Raw genomic sequence first — 13,154 nt, 5'->3', positions numbered from 1 at the left:
TTTTAACCATCTTAAAATATGATCTTAACTGTATTGCTGCCCACTTTCTTGTCTTTCAGATAACATGCAGTAAAAATAATTCAACCCTTTTTTGAGGGCTGGATGCCTATCTGGAGTACATGAAGCATCTACTACGTTACAAACGTGGCTTCCTTTTAAATGCGATCTAAAGCAACATTGAGTACACTCGGGTTTGAAGGTCTGTTTGCACCTGTGCTGGACCCCAGGCTGTTTCTCTTTGTAATGGCCAGTTTTCTGACTGCTTCCTCAGCACCTTCTGCCACTTGTGAACTTGGGCTGGAACCACTTCTTCCTCACTTCACATTTTCAGTGAAGCAAGGGCAGCACTGAAGGTCACCAGAGGAAGGGAGACCCCAGCTGGGTACATCCTTGACCTACTGTTAACCCCAGATCCCTTTGCAGGTTGTGGCCAGCAGAATTCCAGGGCCTCTGACTCAGCTGGGGGTGGCGTCTGGGTGCTCTGAGCAGATGTTTTTCAGTCTGTATTGTGAGCTTCCACCTTTCCCGCTCCTTCAGAACTCCTGATCCTTGCTGCAGGGCTATATTTCCCACAACATCGGCAGGTTATTCCACCCCTCCATGTCTCAGGTTCCTCATCTGTAAAATAGGACGTTAATAATGTCTACCTTAGAGTTGGGAGATTAACCAAGTTAGTATCTGTAAAGTTCTTTTTTTTTTTTTTTTTCGTTTGTTCTTTTTAGCTATACGTGACAGTAGAGTGTATTTTGACATATACATATATGGAGTATAACTTTCCATTCTTGTGATTGTACATGATGTGGAGTTACACTGGTCGTGTATTCATATATGAACATAGGAAAATTATTTCCAATTCAATCTACTGTCTTTCCTGTTCCCATCCCCCCTTCATCCCCCTTTGTCTAATCCAATGAACTGCTTCTCTCCCCTCCCCCCTTATTGTGTGTTAGCATCCAAATATCAGAGAGAACATTCAACCTTTAGTTTTTTTGGATTTGCTTATTGCAGTTAGTGTGATAGTCTCCAGTTCCATCCATGTATTGGCAAATGCCATAATTTCATTCTTCTTTATGTCCGAGTAATATTCCATTTTATTTACTTACTTTTATGTGTTGCTGAGGATCAAACCCAGTGCCTCACATGTGCTAGGCAGGCACTCTACCATTGAGCTACAACTCCAGCCCCCTATATCACATTTTCTTTACCCTTTCCTCTGTTGAAGGGCACGTAGGCTGGTTCTATAGCTTAACTATTGTGAATTGAGCTGCTGTAAACATTGATGTGGTTGCGTCACTGTAGGAGTGTCTATAAAGTTCTTAAAGCAATAGGACACAAGTAAGCAAGATTTAAAAAGTAGTTATTGGACTACTGGCTAAGTGGCTTTTTAAGCTTCTTAAAGGAAAGATGAGAAAAGATGTGTTTTCTGGCAGAAGGTGATTTACACTTTCTTTTCCAAAGTAGGAGTGGAGTAATGTGAAGAAATTTGTGTCAGAGAGCAGAACTGTAAGGTATTACCTAAAGTATCGGCAGCAGATGTTGGCAGCAAGCCTAGGTCCTGACCAGATGCAGTAGGTATGGGGAGGCGTTCAAAGCAACTCCTTTGGGGCCCTTCATTGTAGATTTTTAAAAGAGACAAGAGAAATAAATGGAAATATATGGTGATGCGGGTATTGGGGGCGAACCTTGTGCCAAGAGTTAGCCGTTATCTTCTGTATCTAATAAGGACTAAAGCGGATGATCTAAGGTGTGCGTGTGTATAGACACAAACACCTGCATAACTTACATGTTTTTCTCGGCTTCTTCTGTGCAAAAAGACATTGGCTATCTTCTTTCTTTAAAATTTTTTTTTAATTGTAGATGGACATAATACCTTTGTTTTATTTATTTACTTATTTATATGTGGTGCCGAGGATCGAACCCAGTGCCTTACGTGTACTAGGCAAGTGCTCTACCACTGAGCTACAGCACCAGGCCCTGGCCATCTGCTTTGTCAAAGACAGCAGCCACCACCTTCATGTAGCCCATGTGCAGGGGTGCTGTAGCAGCCAGTGAAGCTGAGAACCTCGTCTCACTCACCCCAGACGTTCCCTGGGATCCTGAGGGACACAGTCTAACCATGCCTCAGCTGGTGCTCTGCCCCACTGAGCACAGACTGCACTGGGGTTGGCCCTGCTGCTCCTGGCACTGGGCTTGGTCACTGGCCGCCCTTTGCCCTGGCTTCCTGGGCCAGAGGCAAGGTTGTAATTTGCTCCTAGGCTCAGAGGCACAGCCCTATCAAACTGCAGCGCGTGTTTATCTTTTAATCCACAGACAAGAAGAAGGGAGGCAGATTCCAGCCTTTTAAGAAGTTGTTTGGCAAAAGGAAAAAGAAAGACACTTCATTGTCCCGGGAGGAGTCGGTGGGGAAGAAGAGTTACTCTTCCCAGAGTGTCAGCAATGGGACCTTCTCTTCAGATGAGGAGACCCTGGAGGACAATCTAAGGTAATGATGGACTCTTTCATTTCTCGGGTGGAGTCCTCGGTGGGGAGTGGGATCTCTAAGGAGGCAGGTGCCACCTGGGGATTCAACAGGCAGGAGCAGCGTCACAAATGTGCCCACCTGGAGCCTGCTGGCAGCACTTGTGCGTTCTGTGTGGGTGGGGACTTAGCGGGGGGCTCTGGCCTCACTTTCCTGGAGTGCACAGGCCCTGGGCCTTGGTTTGTCTGCCCTCCCTGTTGGCAGAAGGCAGCACACTGGCCCCACCCAACAAGGTACTCAGGATTGAAGACCAGGTTCCCGTGTCCCTTACTTGGCAAAGAGAAGATGACCACAGACTAGACCTGACACTTGAGTGGAGGCACAGATCGCTCAGACACGGGTAGCACCCTTCGCACCGCTGGCCATCTCTGGCAGCTTCCAGAATGTGTTTTGGTGAAGCTTTTAACTTCTTTTTTGTCTTCCTCCCTCTCTCCCTCCCTCCTTCCTTCTTCCCTCTCTCTTCCCTTTCCCGCTTCCTCCTTCTTAGAACACAGGCACTAAATCTTGCTGTGTCTGTGTCAAAAACTCAGAAAAGCAGGGTCAGGGGGACCTCATCACCTGATGCTGGGAACTGAAGTCAGAGTCAGCAGGCTGCACTCTGACTCCGACAACTGAGAAATGGGCTCCTTCAAGAAGCCTTTTGCAAACACCCAGTCTGGCTGACTTGCCCTCGCCCATGCTCTCTAGCATTATGGGCCTGGCTGCAGCAAAGCACTGGTCCTTTCCTATGGAAATTCTCGATTTGCTTGTCTGTCTCTCTTATTTGACTGTGAGTCCCATGAAGTCAGGTACGGGGTTTCATTCAGCCTCCTATTAGGTGTTCAAAAAAAAGTTCCTGTGACCATCCGGCCCTGCCTAATTACCTAATGCATGCTAAAGGGAGGGATGGAGGAGCTGTGGTATTCTTCCTGTGCTGCAAGGAAAGACACATTTTCTCTCAGTGGTGTGACAGTGAATTCTAATGGACACTACTTAATGCTGTGTCCAAATTACAGAACGGCAGTGTGCGTTAAGCCCTACGGTGTTCCCCAGCAGCAGCCCTTAGTCCGGCCCCCACCGACTTCCTCCACAGGCCTGTGTTTGTTTTCCATTGCCTGCACACTTTTGGGTGAGAAAACCATACAAGGAAAGAACTTAACTGAAAGGGAAACTCAGTGAGCCCTCAGTAACCCAACTGTTGGAATGTCAGTGCTGATATATAGTTGAGTCTTGTTCAGTAAGAATCAATTTTGATTTTACTTCAGTTTCTTTGGTTGTCAAATAGGAACATGAATCTTTGTTGCCTGGGTATCCGAATGAGATACAGCTACTGCTAAAGCATGACCAAGAAGCAATTTTATGCAAAATGAGGTCGTGAGGAAAGTTTGCCTTTGGAAAGACGATCTTATCAAACCAACACATCCTTTTTATAGTAGATTATGGTTCTGCCACATCCCTGACATCTTATTGAATCCTATTGGACTCAAGAGAACTGGGGACCCTGGAAATTCTCTTCTCAGTTAAGCCTAGATTCTCTTTACCTCTTGAAGTTTTCCTTAAGGTTTTAAGTTTTTCAAAATGTTGGAAAAGCCCACATTGGATCAAGTAACTACATTTCTATAAAATGTAGATAATGTCACCTGTTCTCATTATTGACTCGTTTATAAACCTCCATTTATGAAACATGTGCTATATTCCAATTAAATATCTGTTTATATTAAAAGCTAATCTCGGGGCTGGTGTTGTGGCTTAGTTATAGAGCACTTGCCTGGAATGTGTGAGGCACTGGGTTGGATTCTTGGCACCATAAATAAATAAATAAAATAAAGGTCCATTGACAACTAAAAAATGTTAAAAAAAAAAAAAAAGCTCATCTCATAAATAAGAAAACAAGCAGGATTCAGGATTCACTTTGGACTATACATTTCTTAAAATCTCTAAATAATTTAAAAATTAAAATGGAAATATAGAAATAATCTAAAAACATGTATTCCCCCTTTCCTCTAGGAAATTGACAATTGGAAAGTAATTCTACAAAGTAAAAATCGCATGCATTGCTTACAGCATAACTGAACTGTGACTGTCTGCCTCCTTTTAGATGAAGAAAATGAAAAATATTGTTTCCAACAATTATTATATTTAGTTCACTACTCAATTATCTTGTAATGATTTTAAAAGGTAAAATTTTACTTAGGGAAAACTCTCACTGATACTCAACACTCAAAATTCACCAGATGCAGTATCATATGCCTGTAATCTCAGTGACTCTGGGGCTGAGGCAGGAAGATCACAAGTTCAAAACCAGGTTCAGCAACTCAGCAAGGCCCTAAGCAACTTAACAACTCTCAAATAAAAAGTCAAAAATGTCTGGGGATGTGGCTCAGTGATTCAGTGCCCCTGGTTTTAATCCCCGGTACCAAACAACAACAAATTCTATCAATGTGATCCTGGTTGGAGGTTCAGAGAGGCAGATTGCAGTGCAGTGTGATGGAGAATTCCATAATTACTAAAGCCACCTAAAAATGGGAAGTTCGTGTCTATATCACAAGGGTTGGGGCCCATGAGGGTGAGATTTCTTCGCTGATACAGAATTTAAAGTGGCTGAACTTCAACAGACGGTTGAACTCTAAGAATCTGTAATTCTAGAAATGTCTCTGTGGCCAAGAATAGCTCCTCATTGATCTGCTCCTTCTGCCTGAAATTTTTTATTTCCTTTGGACTTTTAAAGCATTCTATTCTTTTGCTGGGTGAGAAACCTTTGTGTCTCCTAGGCTGCTGCTTTTAAACTATACATGCCTTGGGAAAAGTGAAGCAATAAAACACCAGCAGTTTTTAACAATTTAATGTGACTTTCTTTGTTAGTGAAATACAATCAATTCTATGCTTCCGTAAGTATGTTAAACAGATGTTATATGTAAAAGCGGGAGAAAAGCATCATTTTGGTATATCGAAAAAAATAGGATTCTTTACATGAGATTTTATAGGGCTTCTATCGTGTTCATGTGCCCTGTGAATCCTAAGAAGAAGGATGTGGTACGGAGCATTTCCAAGAGTCCTTTGACCCCAGATCCTCTTTTTCATAGAAAATATCTAATGGCATGTATTAAATCTACCACTAAATGAGCTTAGTGTGATGTGTTTTGCATAAGTGAACTCATGGAATATTTACTCTAAGATTGACATTATAATTCCCTGGAATAATGATGAGAACAGTAAAGCTAGAGTGACTTGCCCAAGGTCATATGGCTAGTATGATCCTGAACTATTTGAGACCTAAATAGTGCATTCTTAAGTGTTCGCTGCACTGCCTCTCAAGGAGGCTGCAGCCTTCCTAGGGAGCTAGTCACGTGGCCCTGAGTTGTCCTACCAGTCCTGGGTCACTAGGCTCAGGTGTCTGCCTGCCTCCAGCTGCCTGACTGAGGTTCTCCTGATTACCAGGACTCCACTTGTTCTGCTTCCAGTTTCTCCAGAACACGCAGTATCTGTTATACGATGCACAACTTCAGCACTTTACACTAAGTACCAACTGTAAGTGCAGGAAAAATGAAGGCACTCGAGAGGGTGAGCTCACTTTAGTACTGAAACAATCAGGACGGGGTTCAGGAATGAGGAGGCCATGCGCTGGCTCTGGACAATGTGCAGGACTTGGAGGAGCTGAGAAGAGCATGAACCTGCCAGACAATGACATAAGCAGAAACTCTGATGGAAGAATGGATGTGGTAAACAGAATAGGAGGGACCTTTCCATGTTACTCCCTGAGACCGTTGTCACCCTTGTACCAAAACCAGGCAAAGACATTGCAAGAAATAAAAATGAAATAAAAAACAAAAGCCAATCTCCTTATGGATATAGACACAAAAGTCTTTAACAAAATACTGGCAAACAGAATCCAGAAACAAATATAAAGGATTATATGCCATGACCAAGTGGAATTTGTCCCAGGAGTGCAAGGTTGGTTCAATGTAGAAAAATCAATATGTGTAATATGTCATTTTAATAAAAATAAAAGGAAGAAAAAATAAAATAAGAGAAAACATAATCATCTCTAGATGTGCCGGAAAAAGCATTTGGCAAAAATCCAATGCTCTTTTATGACTGAAAAACAAAAACTAGACAATAGGAATTGACAGGAACATTTTCGTCTTGGTGAAGGACATCTATGAAAAATTCACAGCTGATAACATGATAGTGAAAGAACGAATGTCTTCCTCTTAAAATCAGGAATGAGGCAAGGATGTCTTTTCTGATTCCTTCTCTTCAACACTGTACTGTGTAGTACTATACTATAGTTTATAACTGGGACAATTAGAAAATAAAAACAAATAAAAAGCATCAATCTTAGAAAATAAGAAATAAAACTATTTCTTTTTATAGATGCCATGATAATATATAGAAAGTCCTAAGGAATCAGTCCACACACATAAAAAACTACTAGACTAATAAACAAGGTTGAGCAAGGTTACAGGATACAGGATTGGAGTTTTTGTATCTCAGTTGTATTTTTATACACTCTCAATGAATGATCTGAAAAGGAACTTAGGAAAATGATTCCAGTTGCAATAACATCAAAAAGAATAAAATACTTTGCACTAAATTTAACAGAACTAATGCAAGACTTGTACACTAAAAATGACAAATATCACCGAAAGACATCAAAGATGTCTTTGATCAAAGATCTAAATAGATGGAAAGATAGCCTATGTTCATGGAATAGAAAATATTAAGATGGCAGTACTCCCAAATTGATCTGCAGATTCCACATAGTCCCTATCAAAATCCCAGCTGTGGGCTGGGGATATAGCTCAGTTGGTAGAGTGCTTGCCTCATAAGCACAAGGCCATGGGTTCAATCCCCAGCACCACCACAAAAAAAAAAAAAAAAAAAATCCCAGCTGTCTTTTTTTTAACTCTAGAAATGAGTAAGTGGATCCTACAATTCTTATGCAGGGACCCAGAATAGCTAAAACAATCCTTAAATAGAAAAAAAAAAAAGTTGGAGGACTCACACTTCCCAATTTTAAAACTTAGTACAAAGCTATAGTAATCTGAATATGTGGTACTGGCATAAGAATATGTATCTATTGATATATATATGTATATATATATATATATATACATATATAATTGGAATTTAATAGTGTCTAGGAAAAAACCCTTACAGTTGTAATCAAATGATTTTCAACAAGTGCGCCAAGACAATGCAATGGGTAAAAATAGTCTTTTCAACAAATTATGCTAACACCATTGACTAGTTACATGCAAAAGAATGAAATTGGACTCCTTTCTTATACCATATTCAAAAATTAACTCAAAATGGACTGCAGATCTAAATGCAACAATTAAATGATGAAACCAGGCCCCATGGTGCACACCTGTAATTCCAGTAACTCGGGAGGCTGAGTCAGGAGGATTATAAATTCAAGGCCAGCCTCAGCCACTTAGTGAGATCCTCAGCAACTTAGAAAAAACCTGTCTCAAAATTTAAAAAAATAAAAAGTAAGGACTGGGGATGTAGTCCAATCCCCAGTACCAAACCAAACAAAAACCTCTTAAAAGAAAACAAAGAAGTAAGTTTCTTGAATTAGGCAGTGGTTTCTTAAGTACCAAAAGCACCTATAACAAAAGAAAGAAAACAGATAAATTGGACTACATCAAAATTAAGTTTTGTGGGCTGGGATTGTGGCTCAGTGGTGGAGCACTTGCCTAGCATGCATGAGGCACTGGGTTCAATCCTCAGCACCGCATACAAAACTAAATAAAATAAAGTTATTATTTAAAAAATTAAATTTTGTGCTACAAATGATACCATAAAAAAAATGAAAAAAAGCTATGCACAGTGGTGCATGCCTGGAGTCCCAGTGTTTTAGGAGGCTGAGGCAGGAGGATCGCAAGTTCAAAGCCAGCCTCAGCAGATTAGTGAGACCCTAAGCAACTTGGTGAGACCTTGTCTTGCAATAAAAAATAAAAAGAACTGGGGATGTGGCTCTGGGTTTAATCCCTGGTACCAAAAAGGAAAAAGAAAAGATAAAAGATCCGCAGAATAAGAGAACATTTGTAAGTAATATTTCCGATAAGAGATTTGTGTCCACAATAGGTAAAGAACTCATACAACTCAATAATAAAAAAGACAAAAAAATTCTTTTTTTTTTTTAATGAGTAAAGGATATGGATAGACATTTCTCAAAAACCAAAAGGGTATAAAATGTCCATTAGCACATAAACCATACCTGCTGAACATCATTAGCTATCACGGAAATGCTAAGAGATCACTTCCCACTCCTTAGGAAGATTACAGCCCAAAAGACAGACAAAAGCAAGGGTTGGCAAGGGTATGTAGAGAGTGGAACCCTCATACACTCGTGGTGGTAACTTGAAATGTTAAAAGATTCAGGTGGTGCACTCCTGTGATCCCGGCTCCTCCAGAGGCTGACGCGGAAGGTCCACAGGTTCCAGAACAACCTGGGCAAGCTGTCTCAAGAAAGGGCTGGGGACGGAGCTGGTTCACTCCCCAGGACTGCCAAAATAAACACACGAATGAAGATTTAGGGTAACTTTAAGTTTTCATTCAGTACCTTCACTTCGTAAGTGGGGAAACAGGCTCAAAGAGATCCCTGAGCTCTTAGTGTGAGAGATATGGCTAGAATCTGAGTCCGCTGGTTTTGTCCTGGCGACCCTTCTTCCAGGGGCAGCCCCATGTCCCATCTCCACCACTACTCCCTCTTCATCCTTCAGTTTTCTGCACAAATAGTCTTCCCCAGAGGAGCAAGCTTTCTCTGGTTCCCTTGGCCTAGATCAAGTCCCTCCCCTTATATTGTTCCTACAACTTCTTCTTTTCCTTGTGCCCTGAGGTCCTGGTATTTTCAGCCCCTGTCACTCTGCCTGGCATACAGCAGGTACTCCGTCAGCGTTCACTGGGTGGATGGATGCCTGAATATTACACTCTACCAGACTGACTCTTCCCACTGTGCAAGTCATTGTTCTAATCTGGCCTCTGGTTCCCCACCACGCTGAAGAGTGTCACCATCCCTTTGACCCACTGCAAAAGGGAAGTTACACGGCTGGCGTCCTGAGACAGCATGTCAGCCATGAAACCACAATGAAGCTCAGGCCCCCTGGTTAAGTGCATGCCTTAGGTCACTTGGCCTTGCTGCTTTTCAGAGGATGAAGTCAGAAGAGACCCATTTTTACTTGATTATTTATTCTCTATCCATAGGAACCTGAGAGATGCTATTTTGAACAGGGAATAGAGAAGACATTCAAAACCTGATAAATGAATGGAAATTAAGAACTAAGCAAGAGAAGTCAAAGAATTAAGATGAATAAGTCTGGGAGGGAGGAAGGTTGATGAATCAGTAATAGCAGTTCTTAGAGATGCAGGCTGTGGGGAATGCAGGTGGCCACAAGCCAGGATGCTCTTGTGAATGCAGGTGCTGTCACCAATGAGCTGAGTGACCTTAACCATATCAGCCCCTTCGTCTGTTAAATGGCTATACCCTCTTCCAGGATTATCATAAGGACAAAAAAATAAATAAATAAAAGGCCATTTAATCTTATACTACCTGCTATAAAGCAGTTTACCAACACAAGGTGATGTCATGACAGATAAAGAGGATGTTGATGGCTCATGTTCTATTTCCAGAGCACAAACCAAGAGGATTGATTCGAATGATAGCTAGAAAAGCTCTTTTTCCACAGGGGGCAACCGAGGAGTGGAAGAGCTAGTCTGGAAGCCTGAGGAGTCCCTACAGAGCTGGAGAGGCAGGTCTACTGTCCTTATTGATTGGAGTAGATGACCCTTTGACTTCCAGCTCCAAGACTGAGCATTTTAAGATTCCAAACTTTCCTCCTCTTCCTTGAATCTGTCGGGCATGACCTCTTTCTGTTGTGGCAGGTAATGTGGAATTCTGTAGCCTACTGGGTGTCACGTTTTTTCATAGAATACCAGAATCCAGGAAGAGTCTCCAAGATGCCACATAACATATCATCTGCTTCCTGTCTCTTCCAGCAACTCTAGTTTGTTGGCTGAGGATAACTAATTGCTCTTTAGCATTTCGTTTGAATGAGACTCACAGATCCGTTTAGAAAGAAAACTGCTGATCAATTGCATTTGCCCCCGTTGTCATGGCAACAAGCTGGAATGGGACTGTAATTATATTTTCTTATTCCTGAAGTGAGTCCCTAATCACTGCCATAGTAATCACCCAATATCTATGTTCCCAAATTACACGATGCTTGTCCAAAAAAGACAAAGGCTGAGGAGTTGGGGGACTGGCCCGAGGCACACAATCACGTGCAGCTGCAGAAAGCCTTCTCCTTATTTGGACAGGGAGAATTTCCCTCTGTTGGCTCCAGCTCCAAGGTTAGACGATGTCAGTGGGTCTCAGAAGGTGCCCAGTACTTACAGTAGTGTTTAGAAGGCCATGTCAGGTAGGGCAAGTTCAGTTCTAACAGAAAACCCAAGTGCTAGTGTCTTCAACAGTAATGACATCTGTCATCCAATGTATGGAAGGTGTGGAGAGCTTGATGAGCCAGCAGCATCTTCCAGGTCTGGTCAGATTCCTTTGGGGGTGGGCTTTTGTCTTCAGGTTTGTCTCCTCATAGTCACAAGAGGACTGCCACAGTTCCAGATGTCACAGAGACAACAAAGACCAGGGACAAAAAGAGGACTGTCCCTGTCTACTGTCTTTTTTTTTTTTTTTTTGGTGGGGGGGCAGGGATTGAATTCAGGGGCACTCAACCACTGAGCCACATCCCAGTCCTATTTTGTATTTTATTTAGAGACAGGTCTCACTGAGTTGCTTAGGGCCTTGCTTTTTGCTGAGGCTGGCTTTGAATTCACAATCCTCCTGCCTCAGCCTCCCCAGCCCCTGGGATTACAGGCATGTGCCACCATGCCTGGCTTCATGTCATTTTTATGAATGGGAATTTCCCAGAAATGCCACCCCGTAGCAGACTGTCCCTTGCTTTAGTTCCTTTCACACCAGACCTTGCTGCAGACAGTAGGTCAAGACAGTGGACTTTAAAATGGAAGCTGCTCTTCTTGACTCCTCCCTGGCCCTCCTTAGTACAAAGTGCACAGTGGCTGGGATGGAGTTGCTTGACTACAGGTCCGACTTGATTTGCTTCTCTTCTCACTTGTCTCTCTACTCTGACCTTCCAGTGCCCTGAGCTCCAGGCCACAGGCCCCACATGTGCCCTCTGTCCCATCTCCTCCACTTCTCCAGATGAGCATGGGCTTGGGTATTCCAGTTGCTGGGGTGTGGCATCCTTTGCTCTCAGACAGCAGCACATCCCACTGAGAAAGAAGGGCAGCCTGTAGGGGAGAAGTAGAAATGAAAACACCAGAGAGCCGTACAAATGAGCTGTCCATCCGGAGGGACTAGCCTAGAAAATGGAACCAAGATGCAGATCCAAGCATAATGTGGTAGCTCATTCAACCATTGGCATCTAATTCCACTTCTCAACAGCATCCAAATTTCCTTTTCAGGGACTCACCTTTGCCTTGGTGTGTGCAGCTCCAACAGGACATAGTGTTGGCTTCCCATGGCAGGAGCCGAAAGGGCAAGATGCCCCACTTCCCCTCCTACTGCAGGCTGGCATGAGCACAGGCAGACTTTCCCTCCTAGGACCTTCCTGGGCAGGTGTACCAAGGATGTAAGAGACACAACTCTAAGAGGACCTGACGACCGGGCCCTTCCTGCAGCTTATGATGCCTAGATGTCTAGTGCTCTCTTAATTCCTGTGTTTCTCCGTGCCTGGGCTCTAGCCTCTTTTGTTTTGTAAGCCCCCACCATTGCATTTGGTTGAGTGAGATAAAGTCAGTTTCTGCTGCTTTCAGCTAGGAGCTGGAACTGACACGTGTAGATACCAGGAAAACAAAGCGAGACAGAAGGTTCGAAATAGAAGACGGGAGGCAAAACCTTGAGCAATTCCCTGGTTTGAGTTGAAAAGAGGGCCTGGAAGGACCCTTTAAAAATGATGAAGATCTTGGGCTGCTGAGATAGCTCAGTTGGTAGAGGCCCTGGGTTCAATCCCCAGCACCGCAAAAAAAAAAGTGAAGATCCTGGTGACCGGCATTCTCCCTCCTGCGCTGACTTGTTTGCATCGTGCCTTCCTTTCCCTCGGCGACCTCTCTAGAAAGTCCATCTGGTAAACCAGCTCACCCGAGACTACTAGTCACTTATTCACTAAAAGGACTTATCGCAGATTTTATCATAGAAAGCATGTGGGAGAGACAAGGGCCACAGATGTGATCCCTGTCCTCATGCGGCTCAGTACCATGCGGCCATTGATGATGCCATTATCATCATTGTTGTCCCATGCAAAGCACTTTTATTTGCCCTCTCATTTAAGGATGATTACAGTAATTATAACATAAAGCAGCAAGACATTCCTGCAAAGGACTTTCGGAGGGAGAAAACATCCCTTTCTTCTAGGGAAGCAGGAAAGGCTGGGTGGAGTTGATGAGTGGAGCTTGGACCTTGAAGGATGAATAGACCTGAATGGAGAGGTTGGTCTTGGGCAGTTCAGAGAGAGGCAGAACCTCAGTGGTGACAGAGCCCATTGAGGGTATTTGGAAAACAGAGGTGGGTTTGCTTCAAAGGTGCTTGAAGTAGGGGAACATCTGATTGTAACAGGTAATCTTTATAGAAGCCTTT

At 43.0% G+C, this 13,154-nt stretch overlaps 1 protein-coding gene across 3 annotated transcripts in view; it reads left to right on the top strand.

Annotated features, from left to right (window-relative positions):
* The window catches only part of CRACD (capping protein inhibiting regulator of actin dynamics), a 133,058-nt gene that overhangs the window by 70,664 nt on the left and 49,240 nt on the right, over window positions 1-13,154 (top strand). The window contains exon 2 of one of the 3 annotated variants that reach the window (XM_079153737.1): window positions 2,311-2,482. The gene's annotated coding sequence lies outside the window, so the exon portion shown is untranslated. Of the gene's footprint in view, window positions 1-2,310; window positions 2,483-13,154 lie in introns of those variants that run through there. The other 2 variants (XM_079153736.1, XM_079153735.1) reach the window with 2 other exon arrangements.

The sequence above is a fragment of the Sciurus vulgaris genome (genome assembly GCF_902686455.1).
Source record: "Sciurus vulgaris genome assembly, chromosome: 9".
NCBI classification, from domain to species: domain Eukaryota; kingdom Metazoa; phylum Chordata; class Mammalia; order Rodentia; family Sciuridae; genus Sciurus; species Sciurus vulgaris.
This window is presented reverse-complemented; position numbering and strand designations above follow the sequence as displayed.